Source organism: Colobus angolensis, unplaced genomic scaffold, assembly GCF_000951035.1.
Source record: "Colobus angolensis palliatus isolate OR3802 unplaced genomic scaffold, Cang.pa_1.0 Scaffold12, whole genome shotgun sequence".
Taxonomy (NCBI): Eukaryota; Metazoa; Chordata; class Mammalia; order Primates; family Cercopithecidae; genus Colobus; species Colobus angolensis.
In genome coordinates, this window is record NW_012113141.1 from 2,806,352 (window position 1) to 2,833,954 (window position 27,603).

Genomic DNA, 27,603 nt, shown 5'->3' on the forward strand with positions numbered 1-27,603 from the left:
GATTTCTTATTGTTCTCCGTAACTATTGCTCCAGAACAAACTCTTCTACCCATGGGCAGCTCAATTCAACAGATTTGGAAAAAAACTCCTGCCATGTAGTGGATAGATCTGAATATTCAAAGGGGAAGACAACACACCTCTTGATTTTGGTGAGCTCTCTGTCTTTTGACATCACCTCCCTGCATGGATGAGTTTCCCTCCTCCAAACACAAAAGTACTTCCTTGCCAGTGCTTTAAGTCCTACTGTAATCCCAACTTCTTTCCAGACTCTGTGCTCATGAAGCCCTTCTTACGGCTTGCTTTGAGCCAGTCATTCATCACGTGTTGTGGACTGAATGTTTGTGTTCCTCTAAAATTTGTATCTTGAAGCCCAGCCCCTGGTGCGATGGTATTTGGAGATGGAGTCTTTGGGAGGCAAGGTTAGATTAGGTCATGAAGGTAGGGCCCTCATGATGACGTTATTATCCTTATAAGAAAACACACTAGAAAGCTTACTTTCTCTGCCTCCCACCTTGTGCACAAAGAAGAGTTCACGTGAGCACACAGAGAAATGGTGGCCACTTTCAAGCCAAGAGACAAAGCCTCAGAATGGAGCCTACTTTGCCAGCTCTTGGTCTTGGACTTCCAGGCCTCCAGACTGTGAGGAATAATTTCTGTTGTTAAATCAACCTAGTCTATGGTATTTTGTTACGACAGCCTGAGAAGACTAAGACAGTTGGTCTTATTTTATGGGAATATGAGACCCCAACACTTGACTGAAAGCTCCCTTTGTATAATTCTGTTAATTCTTCACAGTTTTTGGCACGGGGCCACTAACAGGGGCCAAACAGTTGTGAGAACCCTGGGGCCAGAGCTGAGATTTGAACCCATATTCTTTTTGTCCTAGCAGGCTGGCTATGCAGAATCAGTTCTGAAATCCCTTCCTCCTTATGAAGTCTTGTGCCACATAAGCAATTTGTTTGATACATTTATTGTCATGTAGAGAATGTGTAGATCACTTTATTCGCTTGTATTTTGAAATACACATCCATACCTAAGAGTGCATGGAATGTGGATGCGTAGTTGAATAATAAAACAAACATACATGTAGCTCCATTATGTTAAGACAGAACATCATCAGTACCTGTGGGTCCACTCCAATCACATTCCCTTCTTATGTGTTTTTCTTTCTATTTTGATAGAAAAATATATTCTATATATAGATAGAATTATATATTATATATTCATAAATAATGTATCCTTTTCATCTGGAAAACTGAGTAGCAAGCACAAAACAAGCAGCACAAGAAAAGAACAATGCTATCACTCTTAGGTGAGAGCTCTGAGAATAAGATGGGCTGGGTCATGGTCTAATTTCAGCTTCATTGTGAGTTTACCAAAGTCCTCCTGGGAGAGGTCAGTGGGCCAGGACATTCTTGAAAGTGCTGTGTTCTTCACAGTTGGGGTGTCTGGCAAGGCCCTAGTATTGGCTGAGTCTGTGCATCCGGCAAGAATGTGATCAAAGGAACTGTTTTGTGTTTTATGCTTCTCAGCTCCACATGCCCACCCCCGGCCCCCAAGAGTCTGTCCAATCAGAACACTTCGGAGGTTACCTCGAGGTCCTCAGCTGAACCAGGCACAGGGTGTGGAGGGGAGAAAGAAACTTCATCATGGTAGAGAAAAGCCATGTTTAAAAAGGAATTTGGGACAGATGCATCAGGGCATGTTCAGGTTAAAAAAAGAGTACAATGGCCGAAGGATCTTGGTAATGACATGTCCAACTTTTGAGACACATGACTTTGATCTGGTTAGCTGCCTCCTCCACCTGGTGCACTGCAGTTATCCTGGCACCTCCCTCAACCATTGTCAAAGGGGTTATCTTTGTCTCTTTCCTCCGTTGGATCTCTTGCTTCCCACTTATACAATGTATAATCAATAAGGGGCAGCCAATGACAGTAATGGAGGACTATTGTTTCAGAATAATGTTCCCACTGAGGTAAAACATAATGGACAATATATAAAAACAATATCTAACTTCTAGTTGGAAAAAATGGGATACACTTATCTTTCCATGCTCCTCTTCACTAAGTACAACTGTCAGCCCTAGAAATAATGCAGGAGACAACTAAAGGAGAACTGCAAAAGGGAGAAGGAAGGCAAACTGGTTGGTATATTCACTTCCTAGGGCTGCCAGAACAAAGCAACACAAACGGGGTGGCTTAAAACAACAGAAGTGTATTAACTCACAGTTTTGGAGACTAGAAGTCGAAAATCAAGGTGTCAGCAAGATTAGTTCCTTCTGGAGGTTCTGAGGGAGAATCCGTTTCATGCCTCTCTCCTAGCTTCTGCTGGTAGTTGCCAGCAATGCTTGGCATTCCTTGGCTTCTAGATGCATCACTCTAATCTCTGCCTTCATGGTTACATGGTGTTCTGTGTGTGTGTGTGTGTGTGTGTCTGTGTCCAGAAATATCCCTCTTATCAGGTCACTACTCATTGGATTAAAGCCCACCCTAATCCAGTACTATCTTATCTGAACTAGTTACATTTGAAAGACCTTTTGCTCCAAATAAACCACAAGCTAGCTGGTGTGGTGGTGCACACTTGTAGTCCCAGCTACCTGGGAGGCTGAGATTGGGAGGAATTTTTGACCCCAGGAGTTCAAGTGTTTGAGTTCAGCCTGGGCAACATAGTGAGACCCTATCTCTAAAAAAATTAAATTGAGTTCAAATAAGATAACATTTTGAGGTTCCAGATGGACATGAATTTTGGGGAGACATTATTCAACAGTCAGGGACCCGGGACTGGAGGAATAACATAGCAGCAGGGTGCCTTACAAACCTCTACCTAACATAAGAAGAAAGGAAAGACTCAGAGTCCTTTCTTCCTTTGTAGGATCTGAGAGTCTGTTCTCCCACCTAGAGATAATGGGTGGCCCAGAGTAATTGCAAGGAGAATCTGGCCCCACACAACAAATGCCAAGCTCAGGAAATTTTTCAGTACTGGGAACTTGAGATTCTCTTCCTTCATTCAGAGTCACCAGGCAATTAGGCAGCACCAGCAGGGGGTATCCTGCCACAACAGAGCCCATCCTGGAAGCAGTAACAGTGCCCCACAGAAAGGAGGAATCCTGACACAACAATGCCAAGCTCAGGAAGTGCTTTTTTTTTTTTTTTTTTTTTGGAGACGGAGTCTAGCTCTGTCGCCCAGGCTGGAGTGCAGTGGCGCGATCTCGGCTCACTGCAAGCTCCGCCTCCCGGGTTCCCGCCATTCTCCTGCCTCAGCCTCCCGAGTAGCTGGGACTACAGGCGCCCGCCACCTCGCCCGGCTAGTTTTTTGTATTTTTTAGTAGAGACGGGGTTTCACCGTGTAGCTCAGGATGGTCTCGATCTCCTGACCTCGTGATCCACCCGTCTCGGCCTCCCAAAGTGCTGGGATTACAGGCTTGAGCCACCCCGCCCGGCCAGGAAGTGCTTTTTATAATCACAGGCCAGAGGCCTCCCTCCTTTACCTATAGGCAGTGGGTGGCCCAGCCTGGGGAATTTCCTTCACTCTCTGAATCAGCATCAACAGGGACAAGTGAAGCCCCGTAGCACAAGATAAACCAAACAAGCAAACCAAATAGCACCACATAGGCTATTTGAGCCAGTGAAAATTAGATGGTCATTAAAAATACAGCCCACAAAAGTAGATCAGAACCTGCATGCTAAATCTAAACAGGATGACTGCATGTTACAATAAAAATTCAAATAGGAACCAAAGTCTCTTACCTAACAGTCAAAATGTCCAGTATAGAATTGGAAACCATCCATCACATCAAGAACCAGAAAAATTGTAGTTTAAATGAGAAAAGAAAATCAAATCATACTAACACCAAGATCAATCAGATGTTGGAATGATCTGATAAGAATTTTTAAACAACCATCATAAAAATGATTCAACAAGAATTTATAAATTATCTTGAAATAAATCTCAGCAAAAAGGTAGAAGCAAATGAATATTATAGAACTAAAAAATATTACAATTGAAATAAAAAGCTCACTGGATTTAAGAGTGGAGTGAGGAATACAAAGGATAGAATCAGTAATTTTAAGAACAGTTCAATAGAATTTACACAATCTGAGTGATAGAGGTAAAATAGAAGAAAAAAAGGAGGCCGGGTATGGTGGCTCATGCCTGTAATCCCAGCACTTTCAGAGGCCGAGGCGGGTGGATCACAAGGTCAGGAGATTGAGACCATCCTGGGTAACACGATGCAACCTCTTCTCTACTAAAAATACAAAAAATTAGCCGGGCATGGTGGTGGGCACCTGTAGTCCCACCTACTCAGGAGACTGAGGCAGGACAATGGCGTGAACCCAGGAGGCGGAGGTTGCAGTGAGCTGAGATGGTGCCACTGCACTCCAGCCTGGGCGACAGAGCGAGACTCCATCTCAAAAAGAAAAAAAAGTAAACATAACATTGTGAAACTTGTAGAAAAAATTATAAAATTTCTTCAGGATGTAGGGATAGAAAAAGAGCTTTTAGACCTGATGCCAAAAGTAAGGCCTATAAGAGAAAAAAATGGATAAATTGGACTTTATCAGAATTCAAAACCTGTTCTCTGTTAAAGACTCTGCTAAAAGGATGAAAAGACAAGATACGGAGTGGGGAAAGTATTTGCAAAGCATACATCCAACAGAGGACTAATATCTAGAATATATACAGAACTCTCAAAACTAAACAGTAAAAACCCAAACAATTCAATTAGAAAATGAAGACTTAGATTCACACAAAAACTTGTACATGAATCTTTTTAATAACTTTATTCCTAATAAACTAAACTGGAAACAGCACAGCTGTCATTTAATGGATAAATGGTTAAATAAACTGTGGTACATCCATACCATGAAATACTACTTAGCAGTGAAAAGGAATAAACTATTGATAGGCACAAAAACCTAAATGAATTTGCATAGAATTATACTGGGTACAAAAGCCAATTCCAAATGGTTACATACTATACAATTCCATTTATATCATACTCTTGCAATAATAAAATCATAGAAATGGAAAACAGATTAGTGGTTGAAAAGGATTAAAGATGAGCTATGACTGTAAAAAGGCAACATGAGAAGCACTGTGGTGATGAAAGTGTCCTTTATCCTGATGATGTCAATGTCAGTATTCCGGTGTGATATTGTACTGTAGTTCTGCAAAATGTTACCATTGGAAGAAACTGGGTAAAGAGTGTAATGGATTGCTATGTATTATTTCTTACAACAGAATATAAATTTAAAGTTATCTTAAAAATTAAAATTTAATTTAAAAACACAACATCTGCTTGAATTTACCAGGGAACCAGCAAGGTAGTTACGGTAAACTGTAAGATGACTACAAATTCATCCCATACATATCCTTCTACAGTGTGACATAGCTGTACCTGCCACTGAGAGATGCATCCCTTGAACTGGGATGAAGAGTTTATTTCTCCATCTCTTGAAATGAATGTGAGCCAGATGCAGTAGCTTGCACTGGTAATCCCAGCACTTTGGGAGGCTCAGGTGGGAGGAGTGCTTGAGGCCAGGAGTTTGAGATCAGCCTGGGTGACAGAGAAAGGCCCCATCTCTACAAATTTTTTTTTTTTTAAATCTAAAAAAAGAAACTGATGTGTATTGACCAATGGGACGTTAACAAATATGATTCAAACAGAAGTTTTAAAAGCACTTCTTCAGAAACAAGGAAAGGATGTCCCCTCTCACCACTGCTTTTCAACATCATACTGGAAGTTCTAGCTAAAGCCATAAAAAAAGGAAAAAAGGTATACAGATTATGAAGGAAGAAAGAAAATTCCTTGTTGCATATGACTTGATCATGTATGTGCAAAAGCTGAAAGAACTGATCAAAAAGCCACTCCTGGAAATAATAAACCATTATAGCAAGGTTGTAGGATACAAGGTCAATATACAAAATTCAATCACTCTCCTATATACTAGCAATGAACAAGTAGAATTTAAAATTAAAAACACAACATCACGTACATTAGCATCCCCCAAAATAAAATACTCAGGTGAAAATCTAACAAAATGTGTGTAAGATCTGTGTGAGGAAAACTACAAAACTCTTGTGAAAGAAATCAAAGAACTAAATAAATTGAGATATATCCCATGTTCATGGATAGGAATACTCAATATTTCAAGATATCAGCTTTTCCCAGTGTGAATCAACACAATCTCAATGTAAATCCCAGCAAGTTGTTTTGTGGTTATTGATAAACACATTCTAAAGTTTACATGGGGAGGCAAAAGACTCAGAATAGCCAACACAATACTGAAGGAGAATTAAAAAGTTCAAGGACTAACACCACCTGACTCCAAGACTTATTATAAAACTACAGTAATCAAGACAGTGTGGTATTGGTGAAAGAATAGACAAGTGGATCAATGAAACAGAATAAAGAATGCAGAGATAGACCCACATAAATATAATCAACTGATCTTTGACAAAAGAGCAAAAGCAGTACAACAGAGAAAAGAGAGTCTTTTCAACAAATGGTGCTAGAACAACCAGATATTCACAGGCCAAAAAAAAAAAACCTTGACACAAATCTTACACCGTTCACAAAAATTGACTCAAAATAGATCACAGACCTAAATGCAAAACACAAAATTATAAAAATACTAGAAGATAACATAGGAGAAAATCTAGATGACCTTGGATTTGAAGATGACTTTTTAGATGCAACACTAAGGCATGATCCATGAAAGAAAGAATTGATGAGCTTGACTTCTTTAAAATTAAAAAATTTTGCTCTGTGAAAGACGCTATCAAGAGAATGAAAAGATATGCCACAAACTGGGACCAAACATTTGCAAAAGATGTATTTGATGAAGGGCTGTTATCCAAAATATGCAAAGAACTCTTGAAACTCCACAATAAGAAAACAAACAACTCAATTTAAAAATGGGCCAAGGACTAACACATATCTCACCAAAGATACACAGATGGCAAAGAAGCACATAAAAACAAGCTCCACATCACATCATCAGTGACGTGCAAATTCAAATAGCAATGAGATACCACTATACATCTATTAGAATGGTCAAAATCCAGAAAACTGACAACTCTAAATACTGGCAAGGAAGATTTGGAACAACAGGGACTCTCATCCATTGCTGGTGAGAATGCAAGCTAGTACAGCCACTTTAGAAAACAGTTTGTCAGTTTCTTGCAAAACTAAATATACACTTAACATACAATCTAGCAAGCACACTCCTTGGTATTTATTTAAAAATGTCAAAAACTTGTGTCCACACAAAAACCTGCATGTGGATGTTTACAGCAGTTGTATTCATACTTGCCAAAATTTGGAAGCAACCAAGATGTACTTCAGTAGGTGAATGGAGTGAATGGATAAATAAACTGTGGTACATTCCGACAATCGATATTACTTAGTGCTAAAAAGAAATGAGTTATCAGCCAGATGTGGTGGCTCATGCCTTTAATTCCAGCAGTTTGGAAGGCTGAGGCAGGATGATCACTTGAAGCCAGAAGTTCCAGACCATCCTGGGCAATATAGTGAGACCTCCTCCACGAAAAAAGAAAGAAAGGGAAGGAAGGAAGGAAAGAAGGAAGGAAGGAAGGAAGGAAGGAAGGGCAGAAAGGGAGGGTATTATCAAGCCATGAGAAGAAGGAAATTTGAATGCATACTTCTAATAAAATATGAAAGAAGCCAAACTGAAAATGCTACATACTGTATGATTCCAATTATATGACATTCTGGAAAAGACAAAACTGTGGAGACATTAAAAAGATTAGTGGTGGCCGGGCACAGTGGCTCTCATGCCTGTAATCCCAGCACTTTGGGAGGCTGAGGTGAGTGGATCACTGGAGGTCAGAAGTTTGAGACCAGCCTGGCTACCATGGTGAAACCCCATCTCTACTAAAAATACAAAGATAGCCAGGCATGGTGGTGGGCACCTTTAATCCCAGCTATCCAGGAGGCTGAGGCAGGAGAATTGCTTGAACCCAGGAGGCGGAGGTTGTGGTGAGCTGAGATCATGCCACTGCACTCACTGCACTCTCACTGCACTCACACTGCACTGCAACAGAGCGAGACTCCATCTCAAAAAAAGAAAAAAAGTGAGAACAGTGAAACTACTCTTGCATGATACTACAATGATATGTACATGTCATTACATATTTGTCCCTACCCATAGAATGTACTAAGGGAGGAGACCACCCTTCATATTGTCTTATGCCCAATTTCTGCCTCCAAGGAAAGAAAAAGTGAAAACTAATAGGCAGAAAAGAAATCCACAAGCAGACAGCCCAGCACCACACCCTGGGCCTGGTAGTTAAAGATTGACCACTGACCTAATCCTTTATGTTATCTACAGGTTACAGATATTGAATAGAAAAGCATATGAATGTGAAAAGCACATGAATGTATGTGAAAATCCCTATCCTGTTTTGTTCCCCTCTAATTACTGGTGCATGCAGCCCCCAGTCACGTACCCCCTGCTTGCTCAATCGATCACAACCCTCTCATGCTCACTCCCTTAGAGTTGTGAGCCCTTAAAAGGGACAGGAATTGCTCACTTGGGGAGCTCGGCTCTTGAGACAGGAGTCTTGCTGATGGCCCCGGCCGAATAATCCCCTTCCTTCTTTAACTCGGTATCTGAGGAGTTTTGTCTGTGGCTCGTCCCGCTACATTTCTTGGTTCCCTGACCTGGAAGTGAGGTGAATGGCAGATGGTTGAGGCAGCTCCTTAGGTGGCTTAAGCCTGCCCTGTGGAACATCCCTGCAGGGGACTCAGACCAGCCCGAGTGATATGGATCCTGAGAGCGCTCCTGGGTAGGCATTTGCCCCGGTGGGACAACTCTCCAGAGCAGTGTGTGGCAGGCCCTCATGGAGAATCAACGCAGTGGCTAAACACCAGGAAGGAACTGGTACTTGGAGTCCAGACATCTGAAAGTTGGTAAGACTAGTCTTGAGAACTTGCTGACTCCATTTGAGTGGAAGCGTGACCTGATCACCCACGGCATGCCTTATTGGCACTTTAGATTGGTTTTGGTTTTGACTTGGTTTGAATTGCTTGACAAGACTGGTCTTGGGAACTTGCCCACTCCATTTGAGTGATCACCCATGGTGTGGCTTTATTGGCACTTTGGTTTTGGTTTTGACTTGGTTTAAATTACTTGACAGGACTGGTCTTAAGAACTTGCCTACTCTGTTTGAGTGGAAGCGTGGGCTGATCACCCACGGTGTGCCTGTACCGGCACTTTGGTTTTTGTTTTTGACTTGACTTGGATTGCTTGATACTTTGGTTTTGGTTTTGACCTGGCTTGGATTTCTGGATACTCTGATTTTGGTTTTGATTTTGGTTTGGTGTAAAATACAAAAGTGTGTGTGTGTGCCCTTTTTACCCGTTCTTTGTTTTGTGGTGTGTGTGTGGTGTGAGCATGGTGTTTTGTCTCAAGGAAAAATGGGTGAGGCACAAGTAAGCCCACCCCACTAGGAACTATGTTGAAAAGTTTCAAAAAAAGGATTTAAGGGAGACTATGGAGTACATGACACCAGGAAAACTTAAAACTTTGTGTAAGATAGACTGGCCAGCATTAGAGGTAGGTTGGCCATTAGAGGCAAGCCTGGACAGGCCCCCTGTTTCAAAGGTATGGCACAAGGTAACCTGTAAGCCAGGGCATCCAGACCAGCTCCTGTACCTAGACACTTGGTTACAGCTGGTTTTAGACCCCCTGGCCCCAACACACAGTGGTTGAGAGAACAGCACCATAAGTGGTTGGCAGAGGCAAGGAAAGACCAGCAGAGAGAGAGAAAGGAAAGGGACAGAGAGGAAAAGAGGCAAAAAGAGAGAGGAAGAGACAGAGAGGAAGAGACAGACAAAGAGGAAGTCAAGGAGAGACAGAGAGAGAGAAAAGAAGAGAGAGGCAGAGAGAGAAAGAGATAGAGGCAAAAGGAAAGTCAAAGAGAGAGAGGCAAAGTCAAAGAAAGAAAAGAAGGAAGGAAGGAAAGAAGGAAAGAAAGAAAGAGAGAGAGAAAGAAAGAGAGAGAGAAAGAGAGAGAGAGAGAAAGAAAAAGAAAGAAAGAAAGAAGAGAGAGAGAAAGAAAAAGAAAGAAAGAAAGAAAGAGAAAGAAAGAAAGAAAGAAAGATTTAATATTAACCACTGAAAATTCCCTTAACCCAGCAGGTTTCCTAACAGGGGATCTAAGTCTTAATTACCATATGAAGGTCTGGCCAGACCTAGGAGGAACTCCCTTCAGGACAGGATGATCGATGGTTCCTCCCAGGTAATTGGAAAAAAAAAGAAAAGAAAAGCCATATATACCAATTCTAATTTAGACAAAAGAAGGTCTTATTAATAGCAAAAGGATAATTAAAATCCCAAACTTACAAGGTTTTCAGAAAAGTAAAATTTGCTAAAAGTTAACAGTGTAACATGTATTATAGTAACTTTTATTCTTGTGGCCTTAGACAGTCTAGTCCACAGTTTGCTTGGGAAAAGAATGGTTATCATCTTCGAAAAAAAAAAAAAGGCGGGGGGGAAAACACGGGGGGTGAGGGTGGAATTTATATAAAAAGATTTATATGGTAAATTCTTGTCCAGAAATAAATTAACTGGTTGTTTAAAGAAAGAATGTTTGTAATAAGTCAGAAAGTTAAGGCGTGTCGAAAAATTGCCTGTAAAAGTCATGAAAGAAAAAAAAGTTATAAAAAAAGTGTGTTAGAAAAAGAATGTATGCAAAAAATGTTGTATAATTTAAAAGTAAGTAGGCCTCCTGAATGTAAAACTATTGGGGAAAAAAACAATTTATGTGCAAGGTGTATTAGAAAAGTAAAATATACCTTTAGTAAAAGGATTATAAGGAGGCATAAAAATGTACATTTTTACCTACATTAAAAAGTTAAAAAAATTATTGTTTTGAAGGTTTAAGCAAGCTTTAAAACGTTAATTGTAAAGAAAATTCTGTGAGTAAACATATTTAGCTAAAGTTAAAGAAGTATCATCCAGTTTTTTTGTGAACTGGGCATTAAAGTAAAAGCATAACAAGTTTTTCTTAAAGCACCAACCTGCTCTTTAGCAAAAATTATAAAAGGTTAAAAAGAGTCTATAAAATCTTACCTTATAGCCAAATATTAAAAATCAGATAAACATGTCTACAAGGTTTTATTAAAATTAGGTTTAACATTAATAACACACTAATATAAAGATAAAATTTAGCTTATCTGGTATAAAAATCATACAAAAAGCATTATTAAACATAAAATAGTGCTTAGCTTTCTTTGGTCTAAAAACTAATAAAAATAGGTGCTAAAGGAAATTTCTCAGTAAAAAGTCACTAAGGACTATAAAGTCCACTGCCAAGGTCCCACATTTAAAACAAAAGGTCAATTTCTTAGAAATTATACGCTTGGTTTACCTTCCACTTTCCTTTCTCTCAAAAACTAAAAGTCTTTTAGCACATGTACCACCCCTAGAATTTCCGGTAAACCAGCACCAGCCTGAAGATCACGTTCTCATCAAACGGTGGAATGAAGGAAAACTCCAGCCAGCCTGGGAAGGACCCTACCTTGTGCTGCTAACCATCATGACTGCTGTTTGTACAGCAAAAAAGGATGGACTCATCACACCCTAGTCAACGAAGCACCACCCCCTCCAGAGTTGTGGGCCATAGTACCAGAGGAAAATCCTAGCAAACTAAAGCTAAGAAAAATCTAACTCTTTTCATTTATTCTCTTACTCTTTCTTCTTTCCGCGCTCTGTTGCTGACCATCTACTTATTAACACAACCAAGTCAATTTTGCCTCAAACTATTGCATTTAATACTTGCCTTGTTATATACCCTGTGGGGACTTGCCAAGTCAAAGACAGCTCTCTACTTTGGAAAAGTACTTCTGTCCCTCCTGACTCTCCTCAGACTGGGCATTAGTAAACTAGGACCATTTAATCCGGGGAGATTTCAATAAAGACCCCAGTGCCAACCAGGAATCTTGCCCCCTGATGTAGAGCTTTTATACCATAGTTGGTCCAGCATTCTGTGGACCACTAAAGAGCAAGGATGGACTGCCCCAACCGGTTTTTGTAATCTCCTAAAATCATACATTCATTTTACTAGAGGATCATAGAAATTAAAGACTTAAAACAAACTTTAGCAATTAAGACAGGATACCAAGATGCAAATGCCTGGATAAAATGGATCAAATATTCCATCTGCACGTTAAACAAAAGCAATTGTTATGCTTGCGCACATGGCAGACCAGAGGCGCAGATTGTCCCCCTTCCACTAAGGTGGTCCTCCAGTCGACCAGGCGTAGGTTGCATGGTAGCTGTTTTCCAGGATTCTACAGCCTGGAGTCATAAGTCATGCCAAGCTCTCTCTCCTATATCCCAAAGTCTGGCACCTTGCGGGTCGGCCCCCAAGGGCCATCCAGCTTCCGTCTCCCAAGACTAAGTTCACTTCATGTCTCTCACAACAAGGAGGAAACTTAGCATTCCTTGGAGACCTGAAAGGGTGCAATAAGCTTAAGAATTTTTGAGAGCTTATCAATCAGTCAGCTCTTGTTCATCCCTGAGCAGATGTGTGGTGGTATTGTGGTGGACCTTTACTAGGCACTCTGCTGAATAACTGGAGTGGCACTTGTGCTTTAGTCCAGTTGGCTGTCCCTTTCACCCTGGCATTTCATCACCCAGAAGGAAAAAAAACAAGACATCATAAAGTGAGAGAAGCCCCTTATAGGTCTTTTGACTCTCATGTCTATTTAGACGCAACTGGAGTTCCACGAGGAATACCAGATCAATTTAAAGTTTGAAATAAAATAGGTGCAGAATTTAAGTCAATATTTTGGTAGGTAACAGTTAATAAAAATGTAGATTAGACAAACTACATCTATTACAACCAACAGCAACGAGCTTTTCATGAGTTAAAAGAAAAACTCATGTTGGTCCCAGCCCTGAGGCTACCTGACCTGACAAAACTTTTTACACTCTATGTGTCAGAAAGAGAAAAAATGTCAGTTGGAGTTTTAACTCAGACTGTGAGGCCCTGGCCAACACCAGTGGCCTATCTCTCAAAACAACTAGACAGGATTTCCAAAGGCTGACCCCCAGGTCTAAGGGCTCTAGCAGCAACAGCCCTGTTAGCACAAGAAGCAGATAAACTAACCCTTAGGCAAAACCTGAATATAAAGGCCCCCCATACTGTGGTAATTTTAATGACCACCAAAGGACATCATTGGTTAACAAATGCTAGATTAACCAAGTACCAAAACTTGCTATATGAAAATCCCCACATAACCATTGAAGTTTACAACACCCTAAACCCCACCACCTTGCTCCCAGTATCAGAGAGCCCAGTTAAACATAACTGTGTAGAGGCGTTGGACTCAGTTTATTCTAGCAGGCCCAACCTCTGAGACCATCCTTAAACATCAGTAGACTGTGAGTGGTACGTGGACACAAGCAGCTTCGCCAGCCCCTGCAAAGTGACTCTAAAGAAGACGACAAGCCCTGCTCCAGTCACACCCGGAAGCTGACTGGTTCACACACAGCTGAAGCATGAGAAAACTCATTTTCCTTAAAATCTGGACTTTTACAGTAAGGACTTCAACGGACCTTCCTCAGACTGAGGGCTGTTCCCAGTGTATACATCAAGTCACGGAGGTAGGACAAAGGTTGCTACAGTCCTATTATTTTATGGTTATTATAAGTGTACTGGAACTCTAAACAGAACTTGTTTGTATAATGTTATTCTATACAAGGTACGTAGCCCAGGAAATGACCAAACGGATGTGTGTTATGCCCCATCTGAGCCTCCCATGACCACAGTTTTAAAAATAAGATTAAGGACTGAGGACTGGTAGGGGCTCATAAATGATACGAGTAAAGTGTTAGCCAAAACAGAAGAAAAAGGAGTGCCCAAACAAGTCACCTTAAAATGTGATGCCTGTGCTGTCATTAATAGTAATAAGTTAAGAATAATGTGTGGTTCTCTTAGTTAGAAAAGAGGCTATATGGCAGAAAATAAGTACATCTGTCATAAATTAGGACTGTGTGGAAATAAATGTAAATACTGGTCTTGTGTCATTTAGGCCACTTAGATTAAAAAAAAAATGAAAAGGATCCAGTCCACCTTCCAAAAGGAAAAAATGGCCCTTCCTGTACTAAAGGACAATGTAACCCCTTAGAGCTAGTAGTAACCAATCCCCTTGATCCTCGCTGGAAAAAAGAGGAGCGTGTGACCTTAGGAACTGACAGGGCCAGACTGGATCCTCAAGTAAATATCTTGGTTCGAGGAGAAGTTTACAAACGCTGTCCTGAGCCAGTGTTTCAAACTTTCTATGATGAACTAAATGTGCCAGTACCAGAAATTCCAGGAAAAACAAGAATTTTGTTTTTGTAATTAGCCGAGCATGTAGCCCAGTCTCTTAATGTCACTTCATGTTACGTATGTGGAGGAACTTTAGGCCATGGCAAGCCCCAGAATTATTACCTACAGACCCAGTTTCTGATGAATTCCTGGCTCAAAAGAATCACCCTGATAATTTCTGGGTCCTAAAAGCCTCAATTATTGGACAATATTGCATAGCTAGAGAAGGAAAAGAATTCACTCACCCCGTAGGACGACTTAGTTGTCTGGGACAGAAACTGTACAATGGTACCACAGAAACAGTCACTTGGTGGAGTTCACATCACACAGAGAGAAATCCATTTAGTAAATTCCCAAAGTTGCAAACCATGTGGACCCACCCGGAGTCCCACTGGGACTGGACAGTCCCCACTGGATTATACTGGATATGTGGGCATAGAGTGTATGCCAAATTACCTGACCAGTAGGCAGGTAGTTTTGTTATTGGCACTATTAAACCATCTTTCTTCCTACTGCCCATAAAAACAGGCGAACTTCTGGGCTTCCCTGTCTATGCTTCCCGTGAAAAGAGAAGCATAGCTATAGGATATTGAAAAAATGATAAATGCCCCCCTGAGAGAATCATACAATATTATAGGCCTGCTACTTAGGCACAAGACAGCTCATGGGGATAATGGACCCATTTACATGATCAACCAAATCATACAGTTACAAGCTGTCTTAAAAATAATCACTAATAAAACTGGCAGAGCCTTGACTATTCTGGCCTGGCAAGAAACTCAGATGAGAAAAGCTATCTATCAAAATAGATTAGCTCTCGACTGCTTGCTAGCAGCTGAAGGAGAGGTCTGTAGGAAATTTAACCTCACTAATTGCTGCCTACACATAGATAATCAAGGGCAAGTAGTTGAAGACATAGTTCGAGATATGACAAAACTGGCACATGTGCCCGTGCAAGTGTGGCATGGATTTGATCCTGGGGCCATGTTTAGAAAATGTTTTCCAGTGCTAGGAGGATTTAAAACTCTTATAGTAAGAGTTATAATAGTAATAGGAACTTACTTACTCCTCCCTTGTTTGCTACCTGTACTTCTTCAAATGATAAAAAGCTTCATTGCTACCTTAGTTCACCAAAATGCTTCAGTACAAGTGTACTATATGAATCACTACTGATCTGTCTTGCAAGAAGACATGGGTAGTAAAAACGAAAGTGAGAACTCCCACTATTGAGTGAGAGTCTCAAAGAGGGGGGAATAAGGGAGGAGACCACTCCTCATACTGTCCTATGCCCAATTTCTGCCTCCAAAGAAAGAAAAAGTAAAAACTAAAAGACAGAAATGAAATCCACAAGCAGACAGCCCGGCGCCACACCCTGGGACTGGTAGTTAAAGATTGACCCCTGACCTAAACGATTATGTTATCTATAGATTACAGACATTGTGTAGAAAAGCACTGTGAAAACCCCTATCTTGTTTTGTTCTGATCTAATTACTGGTGCATGCAGCCCCCAGTCACGTACCCCTTGCTTGCTCAATCGATCACCACCCTCTCACGTTCACCCCCTTAGAGCTGTGAGCCCTTAAAAGCGACAGGAATTGCTTACTTGGGGAGCTCGGCTCTTGAGACAGGAGTCTTGCTGATGCACCCGGCCAAATAAACCCCTTCCTTCTTTAACTTGGTGTCTGAGGAGTTTTGTCTGCGGCTCATCCTGCTACAGTACAAACCTAAGAGTGAACCCTAATGTAACATACGGACTCTGGGTAATAATGATGTGCCAATGTAGGCTCATCAACTGTAACAAATGTACCACTCTGGTGGGTGATGTTGGTAATGAGGGAGGCTGTGTATGTGTGGCGGAAGGGAGTATATGGGAAATCTCTGGACCTTCTGCTCAATTTTGCTAGGCAACTAAAGCTGCTCTAAAAAATAAAGTCTATTTTGAAAAAAGCATTTATTCATTACAAGTTGCTGTTTTGGCTGAACTTAGAACTCTGAAACTATGATGTTCACAGGCCTGAACTAGTCTGCTGGAGTTCATGTGGAGGAGAAACAAAGCACCCTGGCCAACTGCCTGTAAACTTCCAGAGATATTCGTGAGTTAGCTTCAATTGGTGGATTACCCTGAAATAAAGTGTGTGAAAGGCAGGTTAAATGCTCAACTTATTTATTTACCAGTGCTCAGAAAAATGAATTATTACCCTCGTATGGGGTATGTGTATTGGGTTAACTTAGCTAAGCTGGAACTATGTTTTCCAGAATTTCCTTCCCTGCAGAGTTCCAGGTTATTGTCCATCATGGTAGATATTTCACACAAGACTTGGAAGGCAGAAGTGAAGCAGCAGCCATATATAATTGTGTATGCTCAGAAGGTCAAGGCCAGGCACTGTGCAGCTTATGCACATTGTTGATATCTGCTGGCTAATTGTCCATGTGGGATAGAACTCAGGCCTGCAAGTACTTCAGCTTCTCTGGCTTCATGGTTAGACTGTGTTTAATTCCACAATGAAGGGTGCATGTCATCAACATCATTGGTGTTGATGGAGGCTTAGAGTTGGTGAGAGATTGATGTAGGCTTCTGCTCCTTTTCACAGGTTCCAATTTGTCTTTGCTCCCCCAACTTCATGTCCAACTTACATTCCTGCCTGTCTTTGTCTTCAGGCGCCAGCAGCCGACTTAGAAGCAATAGCTTCACACAGATGGTATAACCAGCTCCCACAATTGAGTAAGGTCAAAACCCTATGATAAATCTTTTATTTTAAATATCTCCTGGTGGTTATGCCTCTCTGATGACTCTAGAAGATACACCTAGCAACTTCCAAAGTAATCAGCGATTTACTTTAAAAAATAATAACTTATTTACTTATAGATGAGACTTCCAATTTCAGCATTAACATGCAAAGGACTTGGAAGTCAATGTTGTATACTTAAAATAAGAAAAAAGCTAAACTGAAAAATCAGTGGCTTTTCTTAGATCCATCAGAGAATCGAGGTCACAGGGCAAACCACCACCCTGGAGAGGCAGGTACATAGAGAGGAACAAGCAGAATCGGCTTACCTGAGCAGAAGCTCCTGGAGCAATGGTAGGTACACTTACATGGTAGTTTTGATGAATTGCTGGAGACCGAATGTGTGTTAGTTTGAGAGTGAGACACTCCTGGGGGCCCAGGCCTAGAGGAGTCTCCACACTTTCATGGTTTTACTTTCAGTAACCTCACCAGGTTCTCAGGGTGAAGATCTAAGAGAAATCCCCTTCTGTCCAGAGTGTTCTCCACAACTAAGGCCTGCTCTTTAGGGGAGAGCCTTATATACCTCAGGGCAACTCCGGCCTCCTCTAGCCTTCCTGTCTCACCTAAAGGGAGAAAAAACAAAAAGCTAAGGAGCACTTCTGGCAGTCACAGGCCAGTGACTTATGCCCAGTAGAAGAGATTTGCATGAGGTTACAGATTGCTTCCTCTCCTCTCACTTTACATCAACAGGACTCTAGTAACAGTGGATTGTAACTGCCAGAGCTATAAGACACAGACTGCATTTAAGAAGGAGTTCTTAGGGAAACCCAAAGATAACAGGAGAGGGGGAAAAATCCAACAAAGGCACTACAGGAAATGGAAGCTTAAGGCGCCTGCAGGTAGAGCAAACAGTAAACTTAGTTCAGCTCCTAGCTAAATTAACACAACATAACTCCTCACTCCAAAGGCCTATTTTCCTCCCTCCCTATAACTTGATACATCACATTGGCTTTCAAAAAAAAAAATAATAATAATAATAATAATAATAACAAAGCATGCTAAAAGGCAAGAAAAAAAAGCAATTTGAAAAGACAAAGCAATCATCAGAACCAGACTCAGATATGTACTCACAGATGAGTTTCAATTCAATGCAGTCATTATTGTTTCTAATGTCCACATTTTTCCATTTTTGGCCAGTGGAAGTCCTTTCAGGTTGGTTTCTCTGTTCTTTTGGCAGAGTCCTCATGGTAGCTTCCCTGCTACTCAGATTCACTTTGTATATTTCTTGTCCATGTACACAGCTAGCTTTTTCTCTACAGAGCCGTCATTCCTCTTAGGAGGCAATAGTAATTAGAGTTCACAATCTGAGGGTTCAGGGTGTTTGTTGCCACTGAGTTGATTGTTACTTGTAGGCCTTTTCAGTTAGTATAAGAACAGAGGCTGCTTTTTATAATTATTTATTTTTATAGATTTTTAAAGGGAGAATACATCATGAGTCTCTACTGATAATTCCAGTTTAAATTTAGCATTCCATGCGTTTTAGTTAAATTCTTTGAATTTATATTTATACTTCTTTTCTCTTCTGTAAAAATCTTGACTACTAACTATACTAACTATATAGTTACTTATTTGCTTTATCTCACTATGCATAATAATAATTAATAATTTCAAACTAACAAATCAATATTATTACTAGATAGGCTTACTAAATACAATTTAAGATATTTTTGAAGTTTTAAAAATCCTTATGACAAATTACTGTGTTTAAAAATCACTTGAACTAATTCTCTGTGGTTAAGCCCCAACCTTGGTATGCAGTAGTCTCAGTCTGTTTTCTGTAGCTTATCTGTTTTCTGTAGAATATCTAAACTGGGTAATTTATAAAGTAAAGGAATTTATTTCTTACAGTTCTGGAGGCCAAGAAGTCCAAGGTCAAGGAGAGGCATCTGCTGAGGTTCTTCTTGCTGGCAGGGACTCTCTGCAGAGTCACAAGGCAGCATAGGGTGTTACATGGCAATGGGCTGAGTGTGCCATCTCAGGTCTTTCTCTTATAAAGCCACCAGTTCCACTTCCACAATAACCCATTAATTCATTAACCTACTAATCCATTAATCCATGAACTGATTAATTCCATCGATGAAAACAGAACCTTCAAGACCCAGTCACTTCTTAAAGGCCCCACTGCTCAATACTGCCACACTGGAGATTAAATTTCAACATGAGTTTTGGAGGACACAAATATTCAAACCATAGCAGTAAAGTTTATAGGATTCATTGTGTCTTTTATTTTTGATGTTACTTTTAGTTTTAACATTTAATTTTGTTTTATAATTATGTAGGATGGCTCCAAAGTCAAAACTACAACAAGGTATTTTCAGAGAAGATTAATTTCCAATACTGTCTCCTCTGTCCTGTTATTGCAAACCATTTTCATTAGTTTTTGTTTTATCCTTTCTTTGTTAAAAACATAAGCAAATTTATTCATTTATTTCTTCTTGTTTGTACTTAAATTCTCCCTTTCTTAGATAAAAGGCACCGTGCTATCTACTGTTCTGTATTTTGCTTTTTTTCCCTTGTCGACCCTCATTCCATAGTTGTGTACCTGTAACTGGATTCTGGGTGAACTGCACTTACCAGGACACAAATAGGAAGCAGCTATATTGGTTCTCCCCACTTCCCCTCCAAACCAGCTCTTCCTTTATTCTTTGTTGCCCCTGGGTGAAATCTCTGGCCGTTCTCGGGTTACCCCAATCACCAACAGGTAACAAGTGAATAGCATCTTTCCCCAAACATTAGAATGTTCAGTCCAGTGTGATATTAAAACTCCAACTTTATTTAGAGCTTTCCCTCTCCCTCAGCTCAGACCGACAGCAGATTGAGTACCCTGCCATGGGACAAGTGTGTGGGTGGGAGGCGTTATCAGCTGCTCTCTTTTCCTTCCCCTGCCTGCCCTCCCGGCTGCTGGTTTATTCTTCAGAGTGGGAAGACACAGGATAGTTCTTGCTTAGCTGCTCTAGTTGTCACCGGGTGCTGGTGTTCTCTGGGTGTGGCCATTCCAAATGCTGATTGTCTCACTGTAGAGGTAGCTTTCTGGGGTCTTTGGAGACCATCTTATCACTAAGGATCACTTACCTACAGTTCCTGAGGCACAGATATTATCCCACTTGCTATTCCCATATAAGTCATCACTTAGCCCCTTGGTATCTGGGGAGACACATGGTCCCTTCACACTCTCAAGGTGACCCAGCCTCGTTTCCTTCTTCAGCCTCCACATAGAAGCTAGGAACTTAGGGATCCTTTGCCCATCCAGATTCTGGAAGCAGTAGCTGCTCCCAGGGTAGCTGCTTCTCTTCACTCTGCCAAACTAGGGCAGCTGCAATGCAGACTCTCTTAGACTTTTCAAATGTGAATTGGACACATCCAATTCACATATCTACATCCTTCAAATGCTAAGGAACATGTGTCGAAAACTCTCTATGTGGTTTTCCTGAAACTCCTTAACTTGGCTGGAGGTGCCAGAATGCCCAGCATGCTGCCAAATCTCTCCAAAAATTCTTCTTCACTGGACTCTTCCACATCTTCAAACATTTTTTTTTGTCTTTGTTTTTATGGCATGGAGGTGGGTGATGGACCAGTTTTGGCAGACCCAGTTTTGGCATTACAACTACACATGTCCTGTAGAGGTTGTCTAGCATCCCACTTTAGAACTGGGGAATATGGGCTTCTGTCACTTTGTTCTGGGCCTTTGGGACTGCTTCCAAAATTCTGAGGCTTAAGAAAAGCTGTCATTTCATTTTATTTTTTAATTTTTACTTTTCGCGATGGAGCCTCGCTTTGTTGCCCAGGCTGGAGTGCAGTAGCGTGATCTCGGCTCACTGCAACCTCTGCCTTCTGGGTTCAAGCTATTTTCCCGCCTCAGCCTGCCAAGTAGCTGAGACTACAGGCGCGTGCCACCACGGCTGGCTAAATTTTGTATTTTCAGTAGAGATGGGGGTTTCACCATGTTGGCCAGGCTGGTCTTTAACTCCTGACCTCAAGTAATCTGCCCACCTAGGCTTTCCAAAGGGCTGGGATTTCATATTCTGTTGTCTTTCTAATGAGTTGTGTTCTGAATGTAGCATTTGAGTTATTTTCCCCTATTGCAGGTGGGAAAGACAAAGTGGCTCATTCCACAGCCCATAGTAATTGTCAAAACAGAGATTCTTAGCTCTGGTGTGTTTATCAGCCACCAAGACCCGGAACTGTGGGCTGCTCTGTTGCAAAAACTGTTTCTAAGCATTTACTGTGGCCCAACATTTTCCTATCGGAAAGATTCCAGTTCTTCTCTTCTTCCTGACTCCTGGGGCTGACAGGCAGCCTTCCCCTGCTGCAGGCAGCATCCCATGCTCCCAACTGGACACTCAACTTCTTCAAGCACAATGTGTGGTGAAGGGCATGTGTTTAGAGACAAACCCCCTGGCTCTGCCTCTTTCTAGCTGTTAGAGTTTCTGGGCAAGTCACTTAATTGTGTACTTTGAACCTTGTCATAGAATGGGTATATTAACACCATCCATTTTGCAGAATATGGTAAGGATTGGAGAGAGGTGTGTGTGTGATGCTTCGTCTGGGGCCTAGCACATAATAAATGCTCAGTAAATGGTAACGTATTAGTCCAGCTAGCTAGGCCATGCTGCTGCAACAAACACAAAAATGCTCAACCTGAGGGATTTGACACACAAGGCTATTTTTCATGCCGTGCTGTCTGATGTGAGCTGGGTGGGCCTTTCTTCTTTGGGCTCTATCATCTAGAACACATGACCTCCATGGTCCCTGTATAAGGAAAAGAGAGAGCAGGGATCATAGGGGATGTTTTTAAAGACAAAATCTGGAAGTGGCTTATGCCTCTGCCATCCTTTTTCTATTGGACAGAACTCAGTCACATGGCCTTGATCTTATTTTAAGGCAAATATGGTTTTCCTTTGTGCCCAGGAATAAGAAGTGGTGTGGTGAACACATAGCATTGCCCACTTGCTATTCAGCAGGAAGACCCTTTTGGCCATTGGTTGTGGCAGACAGAAAGGGCTCTGGAAACATAATATGATTGATTGACTTGGCTTTGGAGGGAGGGAGAGGCCACCTTCTCCCACCCTGATTCATGGTGGCACTCAGACCACCTGGAAGGCAGAAGTCTGGGCAGGTGGCAGCATTTTGGGGAACAGTCAGGCTCAGAAGAGCAGAGGTTCCCTGGGGGGCACATGGTGCCTACCACCTGGCCTGAGGCCTCATTTGACCCCCAGAGCTGGCTTCACTTCTGTGGCTTCCCAGGCAGGGCCAAGGTGGGACCTTGTGCTGTTGGAGATTCACATACTTGTTTCTGCAGTCAGCCTTGGTGTCACAGGCATTGTGCAGGCATGGGACTTTGCACTATTGAGGATTCCACACTTGTTTCTGTGATCAGTGCCTTGTCACAGGCCTCCATCCTCCCTGAGGTTCCTCCATCCTAAGCCTCAGAGGCAGATCCTGTGTAGCTTAGGTCACTGGCTGGAGTCCTGCTGTCCCCACAGTGCCTGCAGGCTCCAAAATTTCCATGGCTTCCTATGGCCTACCGTGCAAGTCACAGACTGAGAATGTAAGAGCTGGGGTGATCTTGGAAATCCCTGAGTCCAGGGGTGTCTTTGGGTAGCTAAGGAAAGAAGTGCCCAGAGTCCTGGCTTTATTATGTATTTATGTTTCATATTCTGAAGAATGTTTTAGTCCATTCAGCTGCTATAATACAACACAATAAATTGGGTAGTATATAAACAACAGAAATTTATTTCTCACAGTTCTAGAGGCTGGGAAATCCAAGAGGAAAGCACCAGCAGGTTGGGTGTCTAGTGAGAGCCCTCTTCCTGTCTTGTACAGGACACCTTCCTGCTGCATCCTCACATGGTGGGAGGGGTAAATGAGCTCCCTTGTGTCTCTCTTATAAAGGCACTTATCCCATTCATAAAAGTTTCACCCTAATGACCTAATCACCTCCCAAAGTCTCCAGCTCCAAATACCATCGTCTTGGGGATTAGGTTTCAATGTACTCATTTTGAAGGGACACAAACATTGAAACCATAGCACCCAAATAGTTCTCCAAACCTCCTCTTCTAACACTCCCCAAGATGATCTCCGTCTTGCCAGGTCAACCTCTGTCATGGAACATGTCATTTAGAGTCCCAGCCTCACACCTCTGCCGATGCTAATTCCATTGCCTGCAAGGGCACCCTGCCCTTGACTTACTTGGGTTTTGCAAGACTTTCTCATCTCTAGAGTTCACTCTTCATCTTGAGCTCCTGCAGCCTAGATGGGCCTGTGCTGTGGTCCTCTCTGATCGTCTAAATTTTCACTTGACTCTGAACGTCCTTATGGGATTGTGTTTCTGTCCTTGCACCATCAGGGCTCCAGGAGGGGAAGGGTCACTAGTAATAACAATGGGTTGAAGATCACAGCAAACCACATCAGGCTTCATGTGCTTGATACTATCGTCCTCATCAATTCCCATTGCAAACACAGAGGATGGGAATCATCACCCCCATGTTACAGATGAGGAAACAGGCTCAGAGGGATTGAGTTACTTGTACGAGGTGACCCAGTTGGTGAGCCGCAGAGCAAGCATCTGAATGGCAGTGTGACTGACCCTGAATTCACGCCCTTAATATTGGGCTGTCAGGTCGCATGGGTGGCTCCTGCTTATGGTGGTGGCAGGTACTAGTGACTGTCTACTCTCCCAGACAGCCCCATCTGAATAGCATGCATGGGGAAACTGAGGCCCACTGAAGGTCACACTGCCTAAGCACCGAGCTGGGAGATAGAGGTAGCTCTGTCCTATCCCATGGAATTGCCTCACACTGGGGTGGGAGCTTTGCTACCTTTTCTGGTCATTTTATTTCCTGCTCCAGCAGAAGGTGACCTGGGAGAGGCTGGGCTGGAGACACTATTGGTTCCTGTATGGCTTATGAACTGTCGACCCCCTTCTCCTGCCTTTCCCCTGCAGACCACAGGTCCCAGCACCATTGAAATTTCAGTCTCAAACCTCAGCCAGCCCCTGAACATATGTTCCACCCTGAAAGGAACAATAAAGCAAGCCTCCAGGCTTAATTAAGACCCCACAAAAAGCCCTTCTGGGCTGGCCTTATTCTCTGCTTTTGGTTGCTTTTTCACCAACACCACCCCCACTCTTCTGTTTCTGCCACTTCCTCTGTGGAAAGGATGAAAGGCGTTCGAGACACCTGGGCTCTTCCATACTCCCTGGTCCTCTTTTCTTCCAGTCTGCCCTCCCTCCACTCTTCTAAGCCCTGAAGTAGGAGAGGCGGCTGCCTGGGTTCTGGTCCCAGGCTGCCCTATACCCTCAGGCCCAGCTGCAGAAACAGGCAGGCAGTGAGAGCCTGCCTGGCTTCCAGTGCTTGCAGGGCTGCCCTCCCTGGGCTGGGACTCTCTGGCTAAGTTGTGGGGTCAGCCTGGCCCAGGTCTGCAATCTGATCTGGATTTTGGAGGAAGATTCTGCAACAAGTGGCTGCACTGACTTTAAGGTGGAGCCCCAGTTCTGAGGGCTCTGTAGCTGCACCCTTGGGTCCAGGTCTATTGGCCTGTGAAGGGTCATCAAAAGGCCAAGCATGGCACAGGGATGCAAGGAATTTTTATGTTGAATAAATATATGAAGTTTTACTTATTTAACAAAGCTCATATACTGTGTACTGGATGCCTAAGACCTATTAATCCTCACATTAGGTATTATCATCCCTATTTTGCACATGAGACCATCAAGGGACAGAACGATTAAGCAAACTGCACAAGATCACACAGCAAGTAGAGGATTTGAATCCAAGTGAACTGGCCTCAGAGGCCATACACTTAATACCTGCCTAGGCTGCTTCTAATGGAAGAACAGATCCATCTGACCACCACCAGATAAACTGACTCCTTCCTCAATTCTGTTCCTCTGAATTCCCTGTGCAATTCAACAAATTATTATAAAGTTAAAGTCTGTGAAACCACTAGCCAGGTCAAGAAATTGAGCACCGCCAGCACCTCATAGTCTCCCTGCCCATCGTGTGCAAGCCCTTTTCTGGGCACAGCTTCTCCTGTCCGCTAGAGCTAACCATTACATTTTCAGTAATAATTTCATTGCTTTTCTTTGTACTTTTACCACCCCAGTATGCATCCTTAGACAATATAATTTAATTTTACTTTCTTTTATCTTTATATAAATGAAACCATGCAGTAAAATTTATTTTGCTTTTGGCTTCTTTTGTTGAATATGATATTTTTCTATTCAACTATGGTATTGCATATAGTTGGTGTTCATAGCCTTTATTACTGTATAGTATTATATTGTATACTATAACTTATCGATTTTACTCTGATAGACATTTGAATTGTTTTCCAGCTTCTATTATGAAAAATGCTTGTATACATGACATGGTGCACATGAGCATTCACTTTTGTGTCCTGGGTCATGAAGAATGCAAATATTCCCCCTTCCTAGGCCATTCCAAATGATTTTTCAAAGTGGTTGTACCAACTTACACGTCCACTGGCAGCGTATGGAAACTCTCATTGCTATACCTCAGCACCAATACTTGGTGTTGTCAGACTTGGTAATTAGAGTCTATCTATCTGATGAGTGTGTGAAAGTATCTCACGAAGGTTTTAATTTGTATTTCTCCGATTGTTAATGATGCTGGGCACATTTTCAAAACTTTATTGGCCATTTGGGTTTCTTCTTTTGTAATGTGTCTGATCAAATCTTTTGCCCACTATTTTACTGATTGTCTATTTTCTTATTCATTTTAGAGGCTCTCTGTATATTCTGGATATGAATCATTTGTGGCTATATGCATTGCAAAAAACCTTTTCTTGGATATGGAGCTTGCCTTTTTACTTAAAAAAAAGTCTTGATCAATGAGTTCTTAATGTAAATTTAATGTAATACAATTTATCAATCATTTTCTTTATAGTTGGCATTTCTTACAATGTGTTCAGAAAATGTCTCCTATTCTGAGGTCTAGAATATCTATATATTTATACATATGATTTATATTCTAAATTCTTTATTGTTTTGCCTTCCGTATTTAGGCCAATGATCCAAGAATTTATTTTTGATATATGTACAAATATATTAGGTAGGGGTCCAATTTCATTTTATTTTCTTATAGTAATACACAATTATCACAGCACCATTTACTTAAAAGATTCCTTTTTCTATGCTCTGAACTTCCACTTTGCCATAAATTCCAGTTTATGGGTTTGTTTCTAGACTCTACTGATTGATCATTTTGTTATTCCTGTACCTAGGTCACCGTGTCTTATTCTCTTCATTTCTATAACCTTAAAATTGAATGTATGCTTTCAGGAAGATGGAGAAAATATACTTTTTTATATTCCTCCTCAGTACAACTAAAAACCCTGAACATTAGGTGTAAAACAAACATAAGAAGACTTTGAAAGATGGAGAGAAGAAGGCAGGCAGTTTGAGGGCCTTGGAATCTGAAGAATGACACAACATGAGGTGAATTCCGTGAGTTTCCCTTCTGGCTCATATGTCCCAGATTAGCAGCTGAAGAAGCTAGCAACCTGGAAGCAGCCAAGAGTATAGACAACAAAAGCCCCCTAAAAGCCAGCTCTTTCTAGCCAAAGTACTAGGAAAGTACCTAGCAAGACTGAAAGCTTTCAGCCAATAGCTGCTTTACTCTAGCCAAACACTGCAGGAAAAACTCAAACCTGCAAAGACCAAGTGGCAAGCCTAGACTTACCCCCTTTTAAGGCCATAACAAGCCATCCAGCATCCCTGCTGGAATGGTATCAGAGGCTGAATAGGAAGTCAGTACCTTTGTCTTCCTTATCTGGTAATGTACCTCTCCCCCACCATGATGTCAGTGGAGACAATCTGGGAAATAGGAACCCCCATAACCCTTAGCAGTAATGAGGAGCACTCCCTCCCCATAACTTGGGTGCCAATGAGGCTGAGTGGGAAACCTGGGCTTCTACCTCCACAGATCATGAATGATGCAGTATCTCTCCTTCCCCTGATGGAGCACTGACAGAAAAAGCTAGCTAAAACAGAAAGTTTAATAAGAGTCAGAGTCTCATAATATAATGCAAAAATGTCCAGATTTCATTAGAAAATCACTTGTCAAAACTAAGAACTAGGAAGACACCAAATTGAATGAAAAATACATTAATAGATGGCAACACTGAAAGACAAAGGTATTAAAATTATCTGACAAAGATTTTAAAGCAACCAAAATATAAATGTTTTATTGGGCAATTATGAACATGCTTGAAGTAGTGACAAAATAGAAAGCCTCAACAATAGAGCAGAAAATATAAAAAAGAACTAATGGAAAGGAGAAATGGAAAAGTATAATAATTCAAATAAAAGGCTGAGCAGATGGTCTCAACAGCAGAATGGAATCAGTGGGCTGGAAGATATTTAATAGAACAATACAAATTGCCCAATCTGAACAAATAGAAAATAGACTAAAACCAACCAACCAACCAAACAAACAGAAAAACCCAGAGCCTC